This window comes from Lethenteron reissneri, chromosome 33, assembly GCF_015708825.2.
Source record: "Lethenteron reissneri isolate LAM-NWPU_2019-01 chromosome 33, ASM1570882v1, whole genome shotgun sequence".
NCBI classification, from domain to species: domain Eukaryota; kingdom Metazoa; phylum Chordata; class Hyperoartia; order Petromyzontiformes; family Petromyzontidae; genus Lethenteron; species Lethenteron reissneri.
The window spans coordinates 3,034,011-3,058,821 of record NC_083811.1 but is presented as its reverse complement, the minus strand read 5'-3'; the positions used below and the strand labels follow the sequence as shown (position 1 = coordinate 3,058,821).

The 24,811-nt window shown below is 48.2% G+C and overlaps 1 protein-coding gene across 1 annotated transcript in view; it reads right to left on the bottom strand.

Annotated features, from left to right (window-relative positions):
• PTN (pleiotrophin) overlaps positions 1–24,811 on the bottom strand; it is an 87,287-nt gene that overhangs the window by 39,471 nt on the left and 23,005 nt on the right. The window lies entirely within an intron of this gene.

Sequence of the window (24,811 nt, the reverse complement as noted above, 5' to 3'; positions counted from 1 at the left end):
CAGGATGTGTCAACTATTTGCCCAGAAACAGTCCCCCTACATTGCGATGTTTGCTGCGGCCACCTCACGGTTCACAAAAGCGGTGGCAGCGGCATACAAATGTTCAAATCACCGTGAACCATTTTCATTTTCCCCGATTGCAAATCTTCCCCCAATTTCTACCTTCGATCGAGCTGAGGGTGTGCAATTAAGACCTTCATCGCCACGATCTAAAAATAACAAAAAAACCCCATCAAGAATCATTATTCGCGAGGGTCAACCCATGAACGACGTGGGAGGAAACTGGAGAACCCCGGAAAAACCCACAATGAGTGCAACTAGGATCACTGGAATCTCAGCCCCACACCGACAACAACCGGCAAGACCTGGTGGTCGTCACCCATCCAAGAACTACCCCCACCGATGAAAAAAGAACGCTGTTGCGGAAGGCAAGGGAAACCCACCTCAACTATCAGAATCGAATCTTTATTTAGACTGGGGAAATCCGATGAGCTATGAAGCTCTTTTCCGCAGATATCCTTCCTGTGGAGTGTGGGTGTCGGGAAGTGAGGAGTGGCCGAGGGGGAGGGAGCGAGATGGGATGGAGCTTGAACAATGGAGCTACCTACCCCTTTGGTAGGAGAACTTCAGCGGAAATCAAAGGCAGAAAAAGAGAAATCACCTTTTATTAATGGGAGCTTTTTCATTAATCAGGGGCCAATGATTGCGTGAACCCATAAGTGCTGGCTCGGCGTGGTGACTCTAGAGTGTTTGGGGGCGGCCAGAGATGTCTCATAATTCCAAGAGACGGGTGAATTAGAAATATCCAGTTGAAGGATGTGGGGTGGGGAGGAGGAGAGCACACCGAATCAACGTCTCGCCTTAATACATTTCCCGCCGAAAATGTTGGTCGTTGTTATCAAACGCTTTGTTGTTGAGTACATTACAGGCGCCAGCCATCGCTCATTGTCTGCAATGGTGGCGTGGCAGCGAGGCAATGATGCAGCTGTGGAGGGGGAAGGGGGCGGTAGGCATCGTCACACAATAACGACGTAAACAAACGGGGCGGGCGCGTAAATATATAAATAATGAGTACATTTAATTAAACAAGATAAAGGGAAACATTTGGCGGTAAAAGAACATTGTATAGAAGGGGGGGGGGGCATTTTTTTTCTTTCAGCTACATTTTTGATAACCGCCACATTATGCAAATGATCCGACCTTGACATTTTAATTATTTTTTTTGTTCGAAATCACGTGGCATTTATCTTGTTGCAACACGCGCCACTCGTCCCTCCCCCCGCCTCAACCCCCGTCCACCAAACCATCATCATATTTATTTATTTTGCCCTGTTTGTTCTCTTCCGGATTTTGTTGTTGTTGGTTCATTGTAAAAAAAAAAAGAAAAACCGGTGGGACGGGCTCCAAAATTGCTTAGAAAATATTCGCCCCTCTTGGCCTGAATGGTGACTGATGAGGATTCACGGTTTCTTCACCGAGGAGCAGGGCGGACGTGGGGAGAGGGGGGGGGGGCTCCCGTGGGGGGCTACGGGCTCGATTCGTCGGGCACGGGGGAAATTAAACGGGCTCGCAAATGCCTGGGGTGACCGCGATAACGCACAGACGAAACCCAGCTTCGGCCACTTTCAAATTCTCTCCAAACTGTACACGAGAGGAGTTGTGCATGAATTACGCATTAACGACACGAAAGTTTGTTAGCCAACAACTACAAAAAAAGAGAAAATATTAAAAGCAGAAAGGAGGAAATGGAGAGGATTAACGGCGCCGGGCTTTGCTGTGGTATCGTTTTTTTTATTTTAAAGTGACATCGCCGTGCAAGGTGCCGTTGCTAAATGAAAAAACATTTCTTCATTTTCATCTCTGGGTCACCGGCAGCTCCAAAATAACGACGCGTAAAAAGGTAACCTGTGTAACTGGATCCCGCCTCATCAACAGTGAGCAGCAGGACTCTTTCCCCTTCGTATTTCAGATGTTTTGATTTTCTATTTTACTAGTTATTTAATTTATATTTAATTATTTAGTTTTATTTTATTTTTTATTTCAGATTTGTTTCTTTTTGTTTACCTTTATCGATTTCATTTTTTGTGTATTTTTACATCTTTACCTCGCCAATTGCTGTTAATTGAAGTGAAGTGTTTTCTTCTCATTTCATTCTAGTCTGGCACTCAATTATGATTACCACCACCGGCTTATGAGCACAGAGACATTTATTACTTGGTTTGTGTCTCAGTGAATGCACATAATGGGAGCTGTACAGGATGATGGACATACACATTCTCCTCTACTGCCCCTGTAGTATGTAACCCCCTTCCCCCAAACATCCGGTGCTGTGGACTCCCTGGCCCTGTTCAAATCCAGGCTCTAGGCTGAACTTTTTTTCTCTCTCTATAAAATATAAATGCCGACTGGTTTCTGCGCAGCATCTCGAGATGCGTTCGCATTTAGACGCTACACAAAATACAACTCGTACACATTTATCGTAAAGACATTGATTGCCAAACACCCACAAGACCCCCCCCCCCCACCCCCAATTAATTCAATCTGCAGCTATTTTTGGGGCGACCTAATTTTTTGCGCCATTGCATTGTACGGAAGAAATCAAAAACACGTGCACATCAAGCAACGTGGACCCCCCTCCTGTTCTTAGCCGGTTTCCCAAGATGCCCCCCTCTGCCCCCCCCCCACCCCTCGGGTCCCACTCCCATCCCGACCTTCGTTCCCACCCTTCCTCTCACCCCAAACAGAAATGAAAAAAGAAACCGATTCGGGTCCCATCTCCGCCGCCAGCAGATGTCACGTCACAATTGCTTTGCGGCGTGACGAAAAACGATCGTGAAGAAGGCGCCCGTTTCTTTGTGATTTCTCGAGTGGCACTTTGGTGGCACGGGTGGCCCTTCGATTTTACGAGTGTCAGGGATAAATGACAAGAATGGGAGGGGAGCGGGTCGGGGGAGGGGTGGTGGGGGGGCAAAAGCATTGCTGTGCATCACTCAGTGATGGTAAGTAGGAACTAAACTAAAATCGGCACCTCCTGTGCGGAAGAGCCTTAGTCAAAGGGGATTGAACTGAAACATGCAACGGACACAGAAGTTCAAATCCCGAGCTCCGGTTGCATTGAATCTTTTTTTTTAACTACCCCCTCGGCTGCAGCATCTCTCTACTGAGCACCACACCATATACATAACTCAAGTACTCATTGCACTTAATTTTGCTACATTACAATTTATATGTTAAACGCACACATTGTACGAGTTAAAAGTGTGGTATAATTACACTTTTTTTATGTTGAAAGTAATTTCATAGTTTCCACGTAAACGGGATTTATTTTTTTACTCTGAGCCCAAGTCTATTGTCATCCCCCCCCATTCCGCCAAATGGGGGGCAACAGCCCTCAACCGCTCTCTCTTAGCCTCCCACTGTGGCATTACCTCTGCGCGGTGAGGTTCTGGATCACCCTGTGTGTGGATTCACAGGCATTTGGGTGATGCCGAAATCTCCGTGCACGGAGTATGGTGATGCGTTGCAACATCGTGCCGCTGCCCAAATTGACATCTCGATGTTTTTGCTTTCGAATTAATTTACAAAGCAGGATATTTTTGTCTCACCACGAAACGTCGGGGGGGTGCGGAGGGGGCTGACGTCAAGAAAGTGTCCCCTTCAGTGAGCCAAGTGATGTGCGTCAATTATCTGGTGATGCTGCCGCTGCGATGGCGGTGGTATGCGAGCACAGCGAACAGAACGAGCTACTCGACATAATCGTCAGTGGCACTGCGTGGCATTAAAAAAAAAATACGTAAAATAGGTGACGTGTGGCAGGCAATGGCTCTTCTTCTTTTACACAGCACATGAAGAAGAGTCGTTGCCCAAAACGTCAAATTATAAGGGTTATTTTGAGCTGTGCATGACACTGCGATTATTATATTGACAGTGTTATTCCCATACCTCCGATTCGCACGGTTGGCTACGTACGGCGCGAAAGAAGTGCAACATACATACACAGACTTACACAGAAACCCATAGTTTGTTGTTCTTCCCCCGCACCTCCGATTAGCACGGTTGGCTATGTACGGTGCAAAAGAAATCCAACATACATACACACACAGCAGGGTTTGTACAATGGTCCTCCCTTCAATTGAATTGTGATATGTCAGTGATCGTTACAGAATTACTGGGAATTTAATAAAATGTTAATGTATTTATTACATATGCACGCTTATTACATGGCGCTGCTGGTCATGGGATTCACTGACCACGCTTTACCGTGGTGATGAGGGCAGGCTGTGGTGAAAGGGGGACCCCACCCAAGACCAATTGAGATATCACCACTCGCCGACGGTAGCCACGACCAGGAATCAAACTCAGGCTTTGGAGTGCAGCGTACGAACCGCCGTTCCTTTGCACCTTGTTTCAATATTTAACCAAAATCGCGATTCTTACATGCATACATACAAAGACGAAATTTAGACCGATTTAAGTGGCACGGAGAGGTCTATTTTTGCACAGGTGTAATGAGATGTTTAACATCTGCAAGCAGATGCCCGACTGTCAACAACGTTCCTGGTAACGTATTATCAGGGGGGGCGGGGAGGGCTTTGAGCTGCAAATTATACGGCGGTTCATATTTTGCTCCCTCACTCACTGTGGCGGCCTGTGGAACGATTTCGGCGATGCGGGAGATATACGGCTCATGGCGGAAGGTGACAAGACCAATCGCGGGGTTTTTCTTCAATGCAGCCTTGCCGGAGTGAGGCCTGCAAGAGTTTATAATCAAGTACACTAAATTATACGTACACCAAAAACGACAGCGGTCCTATAGCTTATGCGAAAAAAACCTCAAATTTGTATCCATTTTTTTCCTCCCACCCCCGCCCCCATACCGAACCGATGTCACCTTAAAAAAAGAGGGCCCTGTTTTATGTTTTATGCTCTCACAGCTGTGGTATTATCAATCAGGGGTGATAATGGCAAGCGAAACAGCCCATCAACCATACACACCTCCCACGGGCTGGGTGCTGAGGGACAAGCCATCTACAGCAACACTTTGCCGGCAGCTTCGAGAAGGCACAGCGCGCTAAAGGTGCAACCCTGCAAAATTGCTGGCTCTTGCCACTGCTGGCAAAATGGGCATCCACGTCTGGGCCACCGGTGGCCACCAGTAGCCGCGGGCCTTGCAATGAAGAACACAACACCGGGGGGGGGAGGGGGGGTATGTGTTGGATTATTCTTTCACGACGGTCAGACGTCTTGGATGGAGGTGAGAGTGCCCACACTTCACCCGACCGCACGTCGCCTCCCGAGCGGCTAAATGCTGCGCGGAGCGGCCGGCGCGATTTAAGAAACCTGCTCACATTATGTCAAATGCCGTGCCGGGAGATCGAGCAAGGCGAGCTCCGAATCGCCGCTCCGGTGTGCTGACCATGGCAGCATCACTGTAGAAGCAATAGGGGGCTATGATAATAATAATAATAAGAAGAAGAGGAATAACAATTTATTTTTGTCATTTAATAACGCAAAAAATCTTTCGGTGGCGGTAATGACATTGCCAAAGAAAACACACACACAAAAGACTCGCGATTGTCCCACAGTTGACAGTGGGGGCAGGTGCAGCTCTCTATCTCTGTATGCTATTGAGAATTGTACATTTCTGTTGAAAGGGTACAGTAAATTGTTTGCAACTACACTACAGTGCACGGGGCCGCAGGGAACACTGTACTTGTATGCTGTCGCTGTCAGAAAATTAATTTTGGACCTTAAAAAAAGGGAACAAATGTGCGGAGCGTGAGTTTCTTGGAATAATCGTGGTGGCGTGGCGTGAGGTCCGGCGTGGGGGGTCATGGTGCATCGTAGTGTGGCGTTGGCGGCGTGGTACGGTGTGGGCGTGGGCGTGGGTGGCATGGGGCGGCGTGCGGCGGCGTGGTCGACCCTGATGAATCTACACTAATGCCTGCTGATGGCCCGGTTCAAGTCATAATTAATGCAATTAATCAAATGCAGACATATAGAAAAACATGATTAATTTACTTTTAAATATGTATTATTAATCAGACCCTTTTTGGGCAAATTAAAAGCATAGATCGTCATGTTACTAGAAATAGCTCAATTTAGAAATAACAAGAAATGGAAAATCAAATTAGGGGAACATTACTTATTTATTTCCCCCCCCCCCTCCTTCCCCCCCACCCCCAGCTACGAACATTATTCGTAAACCCTAAATAAGTGGGAATGTCGCTACGTCTGCCCGCGCAGCGACAAACTCTGGACATCCCCGCGGCCGCGTCGAACAAAAACTAAACAAGAAACCGGCTCGAGGCAACAAGTTCCCACGGCTGTTTGACCGTCTCCCCCACTCGTGCCCCCTCCATCCGGCGGATGGCAGTGAACCCCACACGCCTCGGCACGCAACGCCCGCCGCCACCGCCGCCGCGAGCTCCATCGCCCATGCGCTTCCCTCCGTGGCGTCCTCAGCGTTCCTAAATCGCGAGGACGCCACGCGGCGAGTTAACGGCGGGGGGGAGGAGGAGGGGGAGGAGGAGGGGGGCGTCTAATTTTTGTTTTTTATCCTCACCACGTCCACCCGATAGGACCGTCCGCGCACGTCTCCGACCCCGTTTCCATCTCCGCCGAGATCACGCCCGCCGAGTCATATTTCACAGCTGTCAGAGACACGTAAACGCCCCCCCCCCTTCCTTCCCTCCTCCCACGTCTCCCAGACACCGTCCCCGCAGCCCTTTTAAATCGCTTCCATCCCTCGGGGGGGCGAGAGACGGAGCGCTGGCACGCCGGTGGGAAGGTGGCTGCCCCGGGGGAATTCAAATTTGTCCCCGTTCGAGCGTCGTTGAAGAGATGCGAGAGAAATAATTAAATGGAAAGAAGATAACATGACGCATACCGACTTAAAGCTTTCGTGACTGCGCGAATACATATTCTATGGGTCTTTCTGGAAAAGCCACGTAGATAGAAAAATAATAACAATAGCACGACGTTTCGATCGCAACACAAGCAAAAGTCGTCTCTCACCTGAAGACGATTGCTTGTGTTGCGATCGAAACGTCGTGATATTTATACTATTTTTCTATCTACGTGGCTTTACCGAAAAACCCATAGAATATGACGCATCCTCTTCTTTGTTACGTGGTTTATACATAAGTGGAATAGATTACGTTCTAATAAATATATTCAGTTATATTTAGAATAATATTTCAATCACTATATTGGTGGCTGTACTGCTACCACATTCAGAAAGTGGTTTAGGCAGGAGATTGCGAAAAGCTGATGTATGTATAAGTAATAAATAACAAATGTTCATTTAGAGCGCTTAGTCAATCTACTGCTGGATGAAGCCCCCCCCCTCCCCCACACTGCATCAGTCTTGAAGGGGTTGTTTGACCATACTTCACCACGCTGGTGATTGCAGGTTGGCGAAGTGGGGGAAAGGCCCCAAGACCGTTTCAAATATCGCTTGGCACCATTGTTTTCGCTCAAACTCAGGTGAATGGGTTCGGAGTGCAGCACGCTAGCCACTGCACCACCGCTCCACTGCATACATGAATATTGCATGCAATTCGTTCTCAGCCCGCACGTGGAAGGTTACGGTCCAGTCTAACCTTGTCGGTTTGTACACGACTCAGACTTATCTATCCCTTCACACTGAACGCAGACCTCTGCATTGCAACAGGGCACAACCCACCCATTCGCGATCATGACAAACTCGTCCGCGCAAAACACATCGGTGTTGGGCTGCCCTCGTTAACGCTGCGGCACAAGTGGACCGGGCGTCGATTCCAGCGCTTGGTGTAAAACGATGAGAAACTCGTAAATTATGTGGCCAGCATTGTGAATCTTGGTGGAGTAAGAGAAGGCTGCGTGCATGATAAAGTACGGTCCCAATGGCGTGTGACATGCAATGCATGCTGGAAGGACGGGTCCTATGGTCAAAATCGCGTGTTTTGCCGTCTAAAAATATAACTTGTTTTTTTTTATCCACGTTGTCCAACGCACGGTAGACTTTCCAACAATGAACACACGGACCGAAGATGGACTTCAGCAGGGATTGTGGATTCTTTTAATTGTCCAGAGATCATCTATTTTTTTGCGCGTAGTATTAGTCTCAACTGAACCAGTCTCGTCGCATCGTGTTACCGTGCGTGAGTTCGTCTTCGTGTCCGACTTTTTCGCGAACTTTGAAATTTTATTTCGAAGGCTCCGACTTGGAAACATAAGCGAGGGTTGCCACCTGTCCTGGTTTCCTCAGGATCATCGCCCTGTTTTTAAATAAACATTTGTGCTGAGAAAGTCCATAAGTCCTCTTGGCACATGTAAAGTGCTGAGTTTTCATCTAGATTTGAAGTTTAAATCTAGATCTGAAGTTTAAATCTAGATTTGAAGTTTTCGTGACTGCAGGGATCCATACTCTTTGGTTCTTTCGGTAAAGTTTTGTCAGTTGCGTAATAATAATAATGATGATACACGACTCAAGACAAAGTTCCCCCCCCCCCTTCTGCGAGATGTTCTTTTTCCCCGTGACAGGTCCTAGTTTTTGTGTAACTCACAGGGTGAACTGCTCCAAGAGACAGCAACATTATTTAATGTTGCTCCGTTGGCAGCGAAGCCGCAAAGTGCATATAACAAAAAAAATAACTCAACACCTTCGTGACTCATCTTAGTACTATATACTCTTAGTTTTTTCGGTAAAGTCACGTAGGTAAAAATTGAAATTAAAATCACGACGTTTCGGAGGCAACACAAGTCTCTGTCATCAGGTGGGACCGTCACAGCCAGATTTACTGTATCAAGTGACTAACACGGTGGCCTGAACAAGGAACAAAAAAATATATCAGGCGACGTTTCAGGCAATGACCCTGTTATATGTAAGCTGTATTATTAAGCCACAGAGTGTTTGTTGACTTGAGAAAAGCAGAGCTTCGTCTTGCTTCACTGCAAGCGGAGAACAAACATAGACAACGATGCACACAGAAAGACGAGTGTCGGAATAATAAAACACGCCGCCTCCTGCCGCTTTAATTATTCAAGCCACACCACGACATCTCTATAGTGGAGGATGTGCCGCTACAGCCAGCGTCCCGGTGCTTAAATCGCATCACGTGCAGCTCGCCGTGCTCTGGTTGTGTGCGCAGACGCATTCCTTCGCCGCGCGCTTCCGAAGTAACTCAACAAACAAAATCCGCTGCTCCCTCCTCGCGCCCCCTTCGATTTACCGTGCGGCAAAACGCGAGAAACGGCATTCGCCTGAATGCATCGTGCCGATGATGATATTGAAACCCAAGGCCTGTGATGGAAAGAGATGTTTGAATCGCCAACGCCCGCGCGCATTCCACCATGCAATTTATCACAAACGTTAACTGCCCCAGCGCAATCACCCCAGCGCATGCACCCGGATCTCGCCGGATGTTGGAAGCTAAGAACGCCCACCTCGTATCGGTGGGGGGTTCTCTAAGAACCCCGGCTTTCTCTCGCGTGAAGCCAAACACTTAACTCTTGGTATTGATCAAGCATCCCAATGCAGCAGGACCCACTGCACAAATCTTGAGACTCAGAGATGATTTAATGGATAAATAATTGGCGTCACGTAAACCGAGTAACGTCAAGTCATTTGTGAATCAACTGCTGGATGAAGGCCTTCTCATGCAGTGTCCATCCTGCGGGTTGGTTTGGCCATACTTCACCATGCTAGCTGCTGGTCAGTGCAGTTGATGAATGGGTAGTTCCTGTACTGGGTTCAGGTATCACTCTCTTCTGTATTCAGACGTGGCTAGGAATCTAACTCGGATAACGCTGGGCCCAGAGCACATTAATTTCAGAAATCAAAGTGTCCACTGTCAAATCTGGCTCAGTGTTGCGAGTATGCAGACTGCAGAGACTACAAAAGGCACCCGCCGGGTATTCAAGTATTTTTCTAACGTGATTATGTAGTTAGCAGCTTTGCCAATTAAAACACATCCGCCGCGTACGTGGCAATATCCTCTCGGTGTGTCCTGCACAGAGGAATTGTTAAGAACAATTGCGGGGCCCTCTCTCCCTCTCTCTCGCTCTCTCTCTCCCGCTCTCCCTCTCCTGCGTCTCCTCGCAGTGGCGCGGCGTTGCCAACAGCCGAATGGTGCCACGACGCCGTCGACCACCGCGGGGAGGGGAACCCCGAAGAGGCGTAACAAACCAGAGCGGCCGTCTGCACCGAGGCGAAACCAAAGTGAGCCCGCTCAGTTGCTTGTCCGTGAAGGAATAAAACAAAATAAAGCATAGCCCTCGGCGACGTGAAGCGGAAACGTCGGACCTGAAGAAGTGGATCCTCACCCCCCCCCCCTAACCACGTGGAGGCCGAAACAGGAGCGCTGGGGCGACACGAAAAGACATCGCAGGGTGCAGCGCAGCGGCTGCATCAGTCGTGATGAACCAACGCGCGCGGTGACCCGGCTGAGGTGCACACATTCTCAAGGCGGCGTATTCCCTGAGACGAGGGTGGGGGCTGTGGGGGCATCTGCAGATGGAATAACGGGAGCAACAGTCTGTTTGACAGCAGAGTCCACTTGCGAGGCAAATTGCAATCAACACAAAACACAGAACTCTTATGTCAATCCCCTGCCAGATGAAGTGTCAGTCAAAATAAAATGTTGACCGTACCTCGCCACGCTATTCAGCGCGCATTGGCGGAGGTAAGAGGCAGGATCAGTTCAGACATCACTCACCGCTGCCCCTTGGAGCCAACGTGATGCAATAATACGCTTGAAAAGTTACATTTTATGGAGCAACAAGATTAAACACATGATCGCGGGGCCATGATCAGTCTTCCCTCACGAACGCGCCGTAGATTCTGAGCAATTGAAATTGTGCCGTCTGACGTCAAGCTGAATTTGCAGCCTGGAGGCAAAGGGAGAGGATTCCAGTCCAGGTTCAAGAACATGCATCTCTCTCCTCTGCCTATGATTGACCGGTTTCTTCTTTATCTTAAAAGAACCCCACCCCCACCCACCCCAATAGTGTATCTACTCTTTATTTTCCCAGTGATGCACATTCCTTCCAACTCTCGCCATTCCCCAGTGTCTGGGGAATGGCGGTTGCATACAGACGCTCCATAAATCCGAACCGAATTGTAATTGATCGCGTCGTATTGCTGCTGCGTGATACCGGTACGGCAAAGCATTTCCCTCCTGCAAGACGCAACGCGGCCATTTGCACCCCAGGCATTTGGCGGGGTCCCCCCCCCCACACCATCCCCAATGCGCTCCGAGGCAGCGTCCCCCTCGGGTCTTTCGGAGAGGTGAGTGGCCTCGCGCGCTTGCTTCGAGTGGCAGAGGCCCATCGAGGACGGAGGAGGAGAGGGGGGGGGGGTGAGGAGGGGGCGGAGGAGGGGGCGCGGGCGGATGGGAAGCGGAGGAGGGGGGGGCAAAGGATGAGGAGGGGGGGGGCGGTGGAGGGGCAGAGGAGGAGGAGGGGGGGAGGAGGAGGAGGGGCGGATGATGAGGGGGGGGGGGCGGTGGAGGGGCAGAGGAGGAGGGGGCAGGAGGAGGAGGGGGGCAGAGGAGGGAGGAGGAGGGCGGTGGAGGGGCAGAGGAGGAGGGGGGGGGCAGAGGAGGAGGAGGGGGGGGGGCGGAGGAGGGAGGAGGAGAGCGCTCCATTAGTCGCAGCTGGGTGCACACCCCGCCCCCCTCCCCCGGGCGCTGGCGATCCTCCCTCTCTTCCTCAAGGATGTCTCTCCTCTTGCACGAGGAGCGCGCCCGTCTATGGTGAGTGCGCGCGGACGCACGCGCGTACGGAGCTCGCCAGACAAAAATAAAGAATCAGAAATGTGAGGAGAGAGCTGGGCTACGTAATAAGTCGGGTGGTTGTAAATACTGGCGAAACGTCGTACTCGAATCACACATATTGTGGGTTTCATCTCCAACACACCGGTGTGCTGAACTAGTAACGAATTGGCACGTTTTGTTTACGTGACGAACCTTACTAATTGGCTGTGTCGAGTGGTGGCGGGTTTAACGACGCAGTTATATTTACGCGATCTAATACAAAAAAAAAACTCTTATGTGTTCCGTAATGTTGTTTTAAACAACGATCAACTCGACAACGGAGCTCTTAAAGTAAAAAAAAACACTGATGCACGCTTTAAAAAAATAGATATATACAATTGGACATGTTCATCATCGGCCGCTGTCGCTTATGTAGTAGCTACAGTAATTTACTGCCAGTGCAAACGCGCACGCGCACTGGCAAAACAATTAGAGAGAGAGATACCGAATATTCAACTGAACCCCAGAGAGGGCGCTCCATATATATCTACACACGGCTGCCCTTGCCAATACACGAGCAGTATCCATGTCACGAGATTTCCAGTTAAGATATCGCTAATGCCCGAAGCTTTCACAATATAGAAACACAACAACACAGAGCGCAAACGCCGTTCTGCTGGCATAACGCACAATATATATTTTTTAAATCAATTGCCCGGTGCTCCTTTCCACCTCAAATAACGTACCCGCTCAATTTACTCAAAATAACTTACTCAATTTACTTACGAAATTGTATTTTTTCTCGCTCTCTCTCACACAGCTGTCGGAACGTGTAAAATAAGATACATTGATCGCATTTAAGCGACGCGGATTTTAAAGGTATTTATCATATATATGTGTTTTATCGTTCTCTTTAACTCATCACCTGCAGTCCCAAACCTGCAAACGCAAGTGGGCCAAACCGAAAAACCTGGAGGCTGATGAATGAACGCCTGCGCACGATTGGTTTTGCCGCAAGAGACTTTTGCGATGCGGTTCAAGTATTTCCCCACCGCACAGGACGCCTGCTTTAAATCTTGGTTTTAACAACATCGCATGTTCGTCCATAATGTTTCCGTGAAAGAAAACTAATTCTAGGCGATGTTTCCCGGGGCAATGCTTTTGCTGCAAAGAGGGGCAGTTGCTGGAAAAGTTGCCTTTTTATACTCCCCCGCTCCCCATCTCGTTTACAATAATTTCAACTCGTAACGCGCCACGCAGTATTCCATCACTTTCGACGATAGAGACGATTCAGAGGTGCAAGGAAGAGCCACGGACAAGGCAGCCAGCGCCAACAGTTGTCCAAGATCTGCGGTCCCCTATGTATTGAACGTGTCGTCGGCCAACGGGTGTTCAGACGTGTAAGGAACCCGCAGGAGCCGGAGAAAACCCCTCGCATGCGAGGGGGGGGGGGGTCAAAAGACTATTCCATGCAGATGGAACAGATGGAGTCCACATTCGCTTATACCGCCGTTACCTGGTGGTATAGCGATGTCCACGGGAAGGGATTGTTTCACACCATGTTTGTGATCTGCCAACCCTCGCTACCTCCACAGTGTGAAGTATACAGGCCACGTGTATAGCCCCGATCGGCAGTGTTGTTGTTTAATGTTTTGAGTGTTGTTATTTGTTCCCGAGCACGAACTGCCGAGGCAATATCACACACGTGTTTGTTTTCGTTTCGCTTTAATGTTGGGGGCGGCTCAGGCTCAATGTGGTTATGATAAGCCAGAACGAACGTGACCATTCGATGACAAAAAAATAGACGTGTTTATTTGTACGTTAACAAAAACAAACGCGTCAGTTCCATAATGATTGTATTCACGAATAAACCCTTGACGCTAACGGAACGAGTGAGAAAGCAACCGAGATAGAGAAAACGACAAACAATACAAACGAGACGTAAAAAAGCACGAGACAAATGAACGATGTCTTATTCGAATCACAACCAGGAATCGTGACAATTCATCAAATCGACATGGTTGGGTCACTACTCCAACAGCTTACTGACTGGGTAAATCGTGCAAATATCGGCCACTTGGAGGAATGCTCTCCTCGTCTCGTGCATGGCACGATGCCGATTGGACAGTCGACATGAACTGAGTTAACAATAACAACAACAAAACACACACGCAAAATAAGACGAAAAGCAATTTCAGCCACAGTGTGCATTAGCCACGCGGCCAGTTGCAAGCCAAAACAAGCGTTTGCTTCGTGTAACACGTCGGCTTTCGCGACCATTGATCGCATTTAACCGACGCGTTTGCTTCTCTCAGATCGGTTGTGGTGAGATCTATAGTTAGTAGAGGCGAGCTACAAGTGCAGACTGAGTGCAATGGTTGTTCCGCGAGAGAGCTCGCTGTGGTGGAATGTTGTTGTTGTTGTTGCTGCTGTTGTTGTTAGCAAGTTGTCGTTAATCCTGTACGTGCTGCCTCCTAGTGGCTGATGAGTGTGCGTATCGCTGGCACGGCTCGTGCCTCCCCCTTGTCTATGCACACATCTGACCAGGCAAAAGGCCACGGTCTAAAAAGAAAAAAAAAAAGCCGAAATACGGTACAGAAGTTGCACAATTTCGGACGTACATTTCGGACACTTTAAAGACGTGTGTAATCATCAGTGTGATCTTATCCCCGTTCCCCTGGCATCTCACTCACGGGGTCTACTGCCACTCTGCTCCTGTTTCTCCTCACTCACTCACTCACTCCTGGCTTGCCTTGGGCCATCATCTTCCACGTCCACTCCACAGAGCCTTCTCGTTCTCGTTCGCATTTCTCGCGGGCCCGCCTATCGATCGATCTCTTGGCCCTGGCGATCCCTCGGCCGTCACCTTTTCTCCTCGACGCTGCGGTTTTAATCGCTTCTTACAACAACTGCGAGTCGTCGACGTCCACTTTCTCTCCAGCCAGTCTAAGCATATACAGCACGTCAACCGCTTAGGACTGCAACTCAGGAAATAACGCCCACCCTTCCTTCACAAGGGAGAAATTCGCATGAGTCGAGATGGTGTCGCATGCACTCGGACGAACTATCTCATCCACGCTGGGATGACGACGATGATGATGATGTTGCATTCTGTCTCGTGTACACGTCATACCATGGATGTATTTCATAATTAAGCCGTATTTTCTCAAATCGAAGGAAATCAACTTCAAACTGACACCCGATGCGTATTTTCCGGAGGGGTTTTGACATCTCGACCGCGAGTGTGCCTCATTTGTAGAATGGTCTCTATGATGCATCATCCTTCACCTTTCACCCAAAAATAATACAAAGCATGTGGGGACCGGCTAAACGGAAGTTTTAAATTGACCTGTTGTGCACGCACGTCTGCAAAGTGAATCACAGCTGATGACGTGGAATAAGCGGCCTCGCGATTAACCCGTGTCAGACACAAAGCGACAGCACCCAAGCATATGTTGAAATTCCAGCGAACTTTAAATGTCCCGAATGCAAACATTCTGTCATTCAAGCCACGGAAATGCCTTAACAACTGTTATCACCGTGTTCTGATGATAGTGGAAATTATTTGCCACGAGAACGGCCTTACTGAGCCTCCAGATGTTATTCTTTTTTTTTACAGGAGGGTTCTGCAATGGGGAATGTTTGGTCAATATCATAATAGCGAGTGCTTGGCTTCATATGGGAGAAGAAAACCCGCCACGCATACTAACGAGGCTCAACCATTTGCTTACTTTTAGAGAGAATGTGTGCATACAGGTCATGTGTGCAGAGGGTGATAGAAATCGAGTGGAAATGGACAGGAAACAACAATGACAACAATTGACGGCAGGACAACATGAACTCCGCCAGTGGGTACCAAGGGAAGCGGAGCGAGAGGGTGGGAGAGATGGCAGCAGAAAGACTAAATAACGGTGCTCAAGAGGCCCGCGACTGGACAGGAGAGAAAACTGAGCAACGGAAGTAATTCGAGAAAATAGACAAGGACTTTGAAGCCAAGCAACGGGAAATTCGAGTCTCTCAACAACACCAACATGTGTGCACGTGACGCTGGATGAACCGGACAACAATCTTTGCCGAGATAAAAAAACACATATTACACAGCTTCCCCAAACGATGAATAAATAAGCAAGCACGCACTAAAGGAAAGCACTCCGCCACGCCATTCCCCACTTCGCCCAGCGACGCTGCCGGGAGAGAGGTCCAGGCCGCGTCTTGGGTCACGAGGACCCGCGGCACCGTTACGTTGAAAAGTGCATTGTAATTGTGTGTTTGTGTGTGTTTTTAAAGGGCTTCCTTTCAACGGCGAGGGGTCGGCTGAAGTGGACGTGGGAGCAGGGAAGGAGGTGAAAGACTGCAACAAAGTGAATGGACGTTGCCGTCGTGCAAAGTGAGCCTCGAGTTATGCAGAGGGCCCCTAGAGCTTTCTCCGCGTCTTTGCGAGCAGGTGGCGGTGGGAATTTTTCGGAGGCTATTATTCATCCATCTTTCAAGATATATATTTTATTAATATCAGATATTATTAACTTAAGCGGTGACTTTGGTGCCATTTCTCTACAATCGCCTTGTCCCGCTAAGTTGCCGTCCATTTGCCGCAACGGATGGGGTGGTGAATGACGGCGCAAGCCTCTACACTCTCTCTCTCTCTGCCTCGCCTTGTCCACGCGATGCGGCTGTTGCTTCGGTGGTGGTGGCAGTAGTGGCAGTGGCGACGGTGGCAGTGGTGGCGGTGGTGGCAGTGGTGACAGTGGCGTGGTAACTCAGATGCGAGTGCTCTCCACTGAAATGTTTTTTTCGTCACAGTTCTCCAGGTCAGGTCACGTGGCTTCTCAAAAAATACAAATTAGCATTTTGGATGGGTGGGGGGGCATGCTGTTTTTTGGCAGCTTCTCAGTATATTTGCTCACCCTTGTACTTGAGTTATGAGCAGAATGACAAACAAATAAACATACGTTAAAAAAGTCGACGACAGTGTGACGATGATGTTGGCGATGGTTCTGTAATATATCCATATTCAAAATTAATCATAATTGTTACAACCCACCCCGTCCCCTATAAAATATCATATACCCGATCGTTTCCCCCTACGTGAGTAGGGCAGTGACCCCAAACACCTTCCCTTTGGCCTGCCTTGAGGGCATCCGGTCGTTCGCGGAATATCAGTCGCCCGCGCTCTGTACGGGGACTCTTGTTTACTAAAATAAAAAAAAGATAAATAATAACAATAGTTAAATTTTGATTTAAAGCTTTCGTGACTGCAGGGATTCATATTCATGATTCTTTCGGTAAAGTCACGTAGAAGGGAAATAATAAAATAATATGAATATAAAACAATAAACAATTGTTAATATAAAACAGTAAAACAATTGTTTTATATGAATATTATTTTATTATTCCCCTTCTAGGTGACTTTACCGAAAGAACCAAGAATAATAACAATAGTTGTTACTTTTTCAAAACAACAATTGCTCGACATTTATAGGATCCATAAATGTGGTGGGTCCTTTGCGAGTGTGCGCTGTGCACCAGCCTGGAGCCACCACTTGTGGTGGTGAGGCATCGGACCTCCAAGGTAAGCAGGCGCCACCTGCTTCAGTGCAGGACACGCAAGGCCCTTTCACTGCTTTGGGCAACAACCAAACAATCCGGCCAAAGTTCCAGGCAACTGCAAAATAACATCATGAGCTCCACCCTCCCCCCCATCTCCGGTCGCAACAAAATAATTGAAAATGGGCGGGGGAAAAAAAACACTTGCCAAAAAATGTATAATCTCATTCTCAAAAATTTGGCAGTCTAAACATAGAGCGTAAGCGCATTAGAAGGGTCGCATAACCTAGGCGTATCTCTAATCCCGTTAGAATGTGCGGGGATCACGGAGCATGCATAATGAATTTAGAGAAACCCAGCAAGGTAACCTTCTTAACATTTTAGTTGCAGCTTCTTCTCTTATCACCCCCAGAATACAGTGCATCAATGGTCAATATGCGACACAGGTTTTGACCAATGTCATGCTTATAAACAACACGCTCACATCAAAGTAATGGAACAAATACGAATACATTAACCCACCCCCTCCTCTATTTAAGACCGAAACAGGAGGAGGATTTCTCCAGAATTCTGGCTGTCGCATGATGAGGCTGGTTGCAATTACTGGTGAAACGTCGTACTTAGATTGTAAATGTTGTGGGTTTACTCTCCAACACACCGGTGTGCTGAACTAGTAACGGATTGGTATGTTAAATTTACGTGACAAACCTTACTAATTGTCCGAGTCAGGCGGTGGTGGGTTTAATGACACATTTATATTGACGTGATCTAACTAAAAACACATCTATTATTGATCATGTTTGTCGCGTGTTAAAGTAACCTACCCATTGTTTCAACTGCCCCAGCAGGAGTTAGAATCGACTACCTCTAGATTGCAAATCCAGTGTGATGACCGTTACACCCTGATATCTTACAAGAAAAATACGAATAATGCCATTCATCTATCCAGAAAAGCCTCACCGAATCAAAAAACTCTTCTTCATGAGGATTGGGACGTGGATTGAAACCAGAGTGCCTGGAAAAAGCTCATACGTACGAGCGGATAATACTCTAAATTCCACACACATGTATGGATGTAATCTCTTGCTACTCCTCTGGCCTATAACGATCTGGTGTCACCAGGCAGCCTTATATCCAGGCTCAAAATCCTGCTGAGCTTCCAAGTTTTGACCAGCTTGGGTGGTGCATTCGTCAGTGTGATTTGGGTCACATTTCTCTCCTGAAATAATTATATCAGCTGCTAGCGGTGGTGCACAAGCACAAAAAACTAAAAACTTGAAAACTCGTCAACAACACTGCCCATGATATAATAAATTATATATGTTTATTATTTTAAAGCAATGTCGTTGGTGAGTGTGTTGAGTTTGTTTTGCTAATTGCGCATTTGTAGACATTTCAATGGTGAGTATTTTGTAACAGATGGGATGTTTTTTTGTCGTGCTCGTATGTAATTGATAGATAAGATGACCTTTCGTGGGTTTTTTGTAATAGAATTTTTCAACAGATGCCACAACTTCACCGAATCTCATCGTCACCGGAGAAGGTCAGAGACAACGTAATTGGTTTTGTGTGATAAACTCACACGGAACAACCTGGCTAATACATGAAATAGCAAACAGCGTCTTTTCACTTAATTTTTTTCTGTTTTACTCATCCAAATGATATCTTGACCAGGTCTAAAGCGGGGATTTTAGTCAATATCCTATGACTATGACTTTGCATATTGTGGGTTCATTTCAAAAGTTATAAGTTGAACTATTTGTTTCTTTCCAGTTTCATTCTTGAGATGTATGCTTCGTATGATAGTCCTGGTACTGGGGTGGTGTTGCAACAGTTAGGGCACTGTGCTCCAAACCTGCTGACCTTAGCTCAATTCCTGGCCATGGCTGACATTAGTGGCGAGTGATACCTGGACTGGACATGGGTGTCTCCCTGGACTGACGGACGGCTGTAAATTATAATTTGTTAATATTATTAAAACTATAATATTATTATCTATTCAAATACTATGGGAAGCCAGCCAAAGAATGGGACACGTGTGAGAGGCCCGTTACTAAGGAGATGGAGCGATTAAATAAGTTCACGCGCAGGTGCAAGGGCTATTACATCGCGATATCGTGAGAGGCAGTGGTGACGAATTTGGGGGAGGCCTACATCCCGCAGGAGTGGATTAACCATGGCTGATGATGATGATGGAAACCCAACTCAAGCCACCTCTTAATTTCAAGCATATGACAAAGGGTAGTTTTGTCCAGATGCATTGCACATCTCATATTTGAAACGCATTGGTGGGGCGTGCAATATGCCGCACTTATTCTCGCCATAACCCCCCCCCTCCCCACACTTAAATATGCTCATGGCCGTAGGCTCGTTTCCATGGCGATATTTTAGGATGTCCAAAATAACCGATGCTCAAGAGAATAATGAGAAAGTGCCGACAGTACGACGGGCAGAGCCACGGGCAAGGCGCTGCTGCTGCTGCTGCTGCTGCTGCCGCCGCTGCTGTCGCCGGCCACATTAATCAGGGCCCAGTGTGGCTGAGCCACTCGGATTGCGAAGTGATGGATGGATGAATTGACTGCTCCTTTAATTGGGCATCTGTTCATCTCGAAGGAAAGCTCGAATAACTTCTTATGGCAAATCTCCCCTGGTCGCAAGCGAACAAAGCCATCGGGGCTGAGAAACAAAAGCACAAATATGTTCCAAGTGGTCAAACCGCTCAATCGCTTCCAATTAAGTTACAGTTGACGATATTGTATTTAAAGAGACAGAGAGATCCTGCATCGCTTCATTGCTCTCAGATTCGTTGTCTGGCTGGATTTGCCGCGTTGTTCCGAACGATGTCCTGCCGTCTCGCTCCACGTGCCGGGAGATTTTCTTCGGGAACTGAATTCAGAAAGTGAAACGTCGGACATCATGCACGCATGCACGTTCAATTCCGTTCGCTAATCGGAGGTGCTACAACCATAACACACGCCAGAGTGCCGTTGTACAGCACAACCGCGATGGTTAGTCTCGGACTTACATGGTGGTGCCCTCTAACGATCACCGAAAATATTCTGGCCGAGGTCTCTGAGCTTTGCGGAGTTTTCACCTGAACGATACCCAAAGGGCCATACATTTCTAATCCCTGCAATAGTTGCCAGGTCGTAGGGTCGAGTCGACTTACCTCGCGACGGGTACAATTGTTCGGGGGGAAACCGTCGGAGGCTTTTCGTTACCAAGTTTCGGCCTACCACGAGGTGTGTCAGAGTGTTAATGCAAACCAACCCCTAAGCTGCCGTTGAGAGCGGGGATGAATTTGAGCCGTGGAGCTGCCTTGCCTGGAGCTGGCCCTTCTCCTGACCCTGCCCCTCCACAACCCACATTTCTCCCACCGGTCCGGGCCGTTGTGGGGGGCCCCGAGAAAAATATTCCACGATAAACGAAGCCCTTATTTCAGAGGTTTAAGAGTTCTTTACTAAGGCTAAACTGGGGGTGGGGGTTAAAACCCGTGAGCTAAAGAATTATCAGCCGTTGTCTCTGCTCACCCAATAGCCATAACATTGTAACATTACACAAAGCCAATCAAGACATCATGTTTGGCAGAATAAAATGTCCCCCCCCCCCCGCTCTCGCCACCATGTTTTCCTGCACACGTGGCCATCGTGGCTCCATCAAGCCAGCGCGCTCTGCGATGAGGATAGGCAGCGGAGCACGATCAAAGAGACCGTGTTAAAAAAAAAAACACATCCAGACACATCGCCATGAATCAATCTCGTGGCCGATTAAAACTTGATGTAGAAATCTCAGACTTAAGGGCAATGTGGAAAGCATCATTAAGCAATTGGGAGTGATTGGTTAGCGCCGGCGTGAGTGACTTGGACGTGCGTGCGCAGTGGTGGTGCTGGCCGATTGGGGCGCTCGGCAAAAAAACAATTGATTGGGGACCCCTTTCAATTTATAGAAGCCTAGTGAGATGACAGAAGAGATATAGACGAGAGATAAAGGTGTAGTGAGATGAGAGAAAATGTAGACAAAGGACAGATGTCGTGAGATGAGAGAAGAGAGACCAGACGAGATAGGGATGAGAGAGAATTCATCTTTTTTTTCAAGGATAATTATCTTGATGTCCATTGCTCCCATTGTTTTCATGAAGCCAGAAAGGGGCACCTCGGGACGCTTTGGTGCCCGTCGGCTCTTTGCTCTGCGTGCTCACGCCGCGCCCGGCGTGCCGTGCGCACCGCCGCGTCCAGCCCGAGGGGGGGGGGGGGCATTCCTGACGGCCCATCCTCTCTCGCCACCGTCGTCGTCATCACAGCCACCACCGTGGCGGCCACCGCGGCCGTTCCCACCTATCCGCGGTGTGCGCTCCGGCGAGTCACCTGGCGGCGGATACGTTTACCAGCCCCCCTCCCTGCCCCCCCCCCCCCGCCGTTAAACGCGCGCACCTGGAATGCGCGCGCTCGGCGAGAGTAGAGTCTTTCTCCCCAAAGCGCACAATCAGCCCCTGTGTGCACGGCCACGGACACGGCGCCTGGCCTCCGGTGATTCGGCCTGCAGGGCTCGTACTGGTGAAGTAAAGATGGGGGTGGGTGGGTGGGTGGCTGGGAGAGGTCGGTGCATGGTGGCAGGACGACTGGATCGTGTTTCAAGATAAAATTGCTCGCGGTGAATACAATGTTTTCTACGGTTGCCAACACGCTGTCATCCCCTGTAATATATCCTATAAAATATGCAGCAGCGGTGTTGTCCAAAAATAAGAACAGTATCCGTCTATTCACTCTGGAAACGCCGCGTTGGACGTTAATCCTGCTGTTGCTGCTGCTGCAAAGTGAATGGTTCTATCAAAGAAGTAACATTCCCACGCTCATGATTACGGTGAAATATGTAACATTTCACATTCGCGATTAGTTTTACGCGTCCAAAAAAGTATGTTTTCTTGGTACAAATGGTTGAAAATTTCCACTTGTAAAGCTACAGGTACGTGGCCCCTAAAAGATCTTATTTGCAAGAGACCTAAAAATAAAGGTCTGTTCATGTGATCTAAACGTTTTGCCACATTGTTTCAAAGACAATCCATATACGCATAGATTTTTTAAAATACCAATGCTGATGGTGCCTCAAATACATTTCCCAGCCATCACAGGACATACATTTTAAAAGTTTATTATTTATCTCAAACACGACCCAAATAAGGCAACACTAAAAACAATTCAAACGACATTGAACACAGCTGCAAAATGTACAAACACGACCAAGCCTAACTGACAACAAGAAAATGAAAGCCGTCTATTTGTGTGGTTTACAAAGGTCCGCTCTTTGATCGTGACACAGCACTTAAGCACCCAGCAATTAAGTCCTGGAGATGGAAGAGTGCAGATGCACGTGCGCCGCCGTGAATTAATTTCACCGGCTGCCCGGGCCTCGCCTTGAGCAGAGGCGTCAAACGCAGGGCCGGATTGAGGCACGGGGGCTTTAGGGGCTGCAGGCCAAGGGCCTCCGCCAGCTGGAAGGCCTCCAGAGACTAAGTGAAAAGTTATTTTATTTGTGAGTGCTGCATTATATTTGTTGTTGCCCTTGTAAAAAGAACATTTTATTTTTCTTTAACTTTTTTTTCCTTTTGAAAATATCACTGGGGGCATCACAGTACCTGTAGCTCAGGGGCCTACACAATCTTAATCGGGCCCTGGTCAAACCGTCTTGTCGGCCACAGCCCCACCGCTCGGCTCCGATCTAACGCTGCCTTCCAGCGACCGCTTGCCCGGTACGTCGACTGGGCAAGGCTGGTTACCCACAGCAGTCTTCGAGCTGCTTGCTACCGGGGCCTGCATGGCTCAACTCTTTACTGGGGGCTCCCAGAGAGACGCTCATCCCCTCTCTCAGCCGAACTGTCCTCGTTAACAGATTTGATGTCACAGGGGTCAACGCAGAAGTGATGCACGCTGTCGATGGCATCTCTCGCAGAGGTCATTCAGTGCCGTGATTACATATATATTAAAAGACAAAGATCCCCCATATAGCCTTTACAGACTGATGGGGCAAGTGCAGTTAGCGAGCAACATATTTATGGCCGGCACGGTACACGATGGGGGTGGGTGGCCAACAACATGCCCGACCGTCCTTTTTCTCCTTAGTAGCGACGTTTACACACCGCACTAGCTCCTCATTTGAGGCTGAGTCGACCCAGGAGAGGCCCAGGACTGGTTCAGATAATTGTCACTGGTGTTGACCGTGAGCGGGAATCGAACTCGGGTCTTCGAGTTCGTAGTGAAGTGCACTAACCACGGCACTACCGCTCCCCATACATATGTACACACACAACTATATATAACCACACACAATATGGAATAACGACAGCAAATATAAACTTGGGCTTTAACAAGCTAACGCAAAACGTCAAGAAAACCTGGTTCAACTTAACACAAAATGGTGATCTCGCTTCTCTCTGGCATTGGACGGGGTGGCGGGGGGAGGAGGTGGGAATGATGGCAAGTGGGAGAGGTGCCAAGCTCCCCGCAGGAGCCACGCATCGGAGATGGGGCCCAAAACACGCCGGCGCCTTGGTTCCACGAACGGTCAGCTGAGGTCGAGTTTCAAATTGTCACGGCAGATCCGAAATCGGTCACAATCTCCGGACGTCGGAGATTGTCAGCGATAACACTGGCGAGCACGTGGCAGTAATTGACATTGTTATATCTGATATTATTCATCGTAACATCACCTTTGAGATTAGGGCTTTATTAAACGCAACTAATTCTCCGGCACATTTGATATAATAGCTGACAACCCTTTTTTGGCTGTCATAGTTTTTCGTTCACTTTTATCGATGGTCACCCTGAATTACGAGATGAATGTTAAATGTCTCGATTAGGTTAGCTCAGCCCAATCTGGGGGTCACTGTTGATCGATGCAAACCAAGTCTTGTGCAGGGCCAGAAAAAGCCATAGAGTGGCCAATAATCGTGACATTAATGAAAACGTGTTTTATTTTTCTAACGACCCCATAAATTGTATGAAAACGATCGTCAATGATTGCCTTTTTTTCTTTGCCATCCACAGTGTATCATTTTACAAATACATATCTCCACAGCCAAACTGTTTCTTCCAACAGCTATTGTGGCTTCGTCATCATTTTGCCATGCAAAAATACAACCACATTACCTCAAAGCATTGCCGCAGTGCACTCCTTACAAATCTACTTTTGCATCGTCCCACAAATAAAACCGCGACCACCGTTCGTCAACAACACTGGCCCTACAAGCTAAGAAAAAGAGATAAGATCGGCGACATTTTGTGGCATTGGCCCTTTTTCATGCACTGCAACACCATTGTGCAGACAGTTTGTTATTGGACGAACGGCGTTGAGTAGTTGTTCGTGTTAATTGTGCTCGTGCACCGCTGCCAACGTAGCAGCAGCAGTACCATTTAATTATTTTGCTGCTATAAATGTCCAAATGATGGGCTACTCTGTTGAGTTATCAATTGTGGCCAGGTCGCTTTGGAAAACTACGTTAATACCTCAGCGGAGTTTGCCTGGTAGGATGGGGC